This window comes from Petromyzon marinus, chromosome 76, assembly GCF_048934315.1.
Source record: "Petromyzon marinus isolate PM22_M1 ecotype Great Lakes invasive population chromosome 76, UKy_Petmar_22M1.pri1.0, whole genome shotgun sequence".
Classification (NCBI taxonomy): Eukaryota; Metazoa; Chordata; class Hyperoartia; order Petromyzontiformes; family Petromyzontidae; genus Petromyzon; species Petromyzon marinus.
In genome coordinates, this window is record NC_133742.1 from 5,296,611 (window position 1) to 5,299,110 (window position 2,500).

A 2,500-nucleotide genomic window follows, 5' to 3' on the forward strand; every position below is an offset into this window, starting at 1 on the left:
AGGCCGATCTTGACACCGCTGGTACCAGTCATCGGCAAGTCCACTCAGCTCCACGTCCTCCTGTACCACATCACTCCATCTCTTCTCTAGCCCGTGCCGCGCCCGCTTAGCCCCCTCAATCCGGCCAAACAAAAGCTGTTTCGGCATGCGGTGGCTGGGCATGCGGGCTACATGACCCAGCCATCGCAGCCTTGCCTGCCGGAGGAGCTCACCGATGGGACCCTGCCCAGATCTTTCAAGGATTTGTGAGCTCCTCACACAATCCAGTCTGGTTAAACCCAGGATGGATCGTAGGCAGGCCAGCCTAAATGTTTCTAACCGGCGAAGATGTTCCATTAGGGGGGTCCACGTTTCGCAAGCGTAGAGAAGGGAGGGAATGACCGTGGCCGAGAAGACCTGAAGCTTAGTGCGGAGCGACAGACCAGGTAGCTTCCACACAGCGTTACGCAACCGATGAAAAGATATTGCCGCTCGACTGATTCGGAGTGAGACCTCTGCTGTTAAACTGGAGCCAGTCATAAGCACACTGCCCAGGTATGGGAAACTCTCCACTCTCTCCACAACTGCCCCATCACCGATTGGGAGTTGTGGGGGTGGAGTGTCCGATGGTACAAAATACCCAGGCAGGTGCTTAGTTTTGGTGGGGCTGATGGTAAGGCCCCACCTCTTAGTGGCACGCTCCAGTCTCAGCAGCAGCGTCTCCAACTCCTCCTCTGACTGAGCAGCTATTACCAAGTCATCAGCATACATAACGTGGTTGAGCAATAGGGAGCCATCCCTTGACCGCACCCGGGCATCGATTAGCCTCCCATTATATCTGTACCATATGGAGATTCCCCCGGTACAGCTATTGAAGGCTTCACGAACTACGTGGTCAAAATAGATGTTAAATAATGTGGGAGCCAGAGGACATCCCTGTCGCACCCCAAGGTGTACAGGGAATGGCTCTGACTCCCGGCCACGTAGTTTTACCCGGGCCCGCTCACCATCATGAAGGTCCTTAATGATCGTGAGCAGAGGGTCAGGTACTCCAAAAGCACGAAGAACGACCCAGAGCCCAGGCCTACTGATGGTATCATAGGCCTTGACCAGGTCAATAGGCCTTGACCAGGTCAATAAAGCAGAGATGTAGGTCTTGTTGGAATTCCCTACACCTCTGCTGTAGCAGACGGACAGAAAATATGGCATCTGTGCAGGACCGCCCTTTCCTGAAACCGCATTGGGGCTCCGCAAGCCTCTCCTCAGCGTGCCTGGCAAGGCGATGCTGAATAATCCTTGCCAGGACCTTTCCCGGCACACTGAGGAGTGAGATGCCCCTGTAGTTGTTACAGTCTGTGCGGTCCCCCTTCTTAAAAAGGGGGACCACCAGGGCATCCTTCCAATCCTGCGGAACCCGTCCAGTGGTCCAGACTGTTGTTATGATGTCATATAGGGCAGTCTGTGCACAAACGCCACCCTCCCTCAGCATTTCGCTTGGGAGATCATCTCTGCCCGCTGCCTTTCCTGGTCTCAGACTCCGGATCGCCTTCAATACTTCATCTGCAGCTGGCACCTCAGCCAGCCACTCACAGGGGGTGACTTCATCCGATATTTGAGGCACCGCAGCCTCAGCAGGGTCATCCTCACTTTGTGCCACGATGTTTTCCTGGCTGAGGGATTTTCCCTCCCCCAGGACCTCACAGAAATGCTCAGCAAATCTGCGAACCTGTTCCTGGGGGTCGGAAATTGGATCACCGTTTTTTCCCCTAATGATGGTAATAGGTGTGGCGCTGCAGGTTACTTTTTTGATGGAGTTAAATAGAGATTTGTGATCACGGGCCACTGAGGCAGTACACACACACATACACACACATACACACACTCACATTCACACATTCACACACGCACACACATACACATACACTCACACACACACACACATACACACACATACACACACTTACACACACTTACATACACACACTCACACACTTACACACACGCACACACGCACACACATACACTCACACCTGCTGATGATGATGATGATGGTGCTGATGCTGATGCTACTGCTGCTGCTGTGACTAAACATCCACCTCCTCTGTTTTGGAGTTTGTGTTGACAACCCATGTCACCTGCAGGGTCTGTCCCGTGACCTCCTGCACCTAGCCTGGCACAGCAGTCAACCCATAGCACATGTGTCTGTGTGTGTCTGTGTGTGTGTCTGTGTGTGTGTGTGTCTGTGTGTGTGTCTGTGTGTATGTGTGTCTGTGTGTGTGTGTGTCTGTGAGTCTCTGTAGGAGCGGTAGTGTAGCGGTTAGCGCTACGCTGCGCTATGAACCTGGTGACCCGGGTTCGATTCCCGCTCACGGCCAACACCAGTGACGATTATCTGAACTGGTCCCGCGCCTCCCCTAGGTCGACTCAGCCTCAAATGAGTACCTGGTGCGGTATGTAAACATCGCCACTGGGGAGACAAAGGCGGTCGGGCGTGGTGCTGGCCACCCACCCCCTCGTGTAC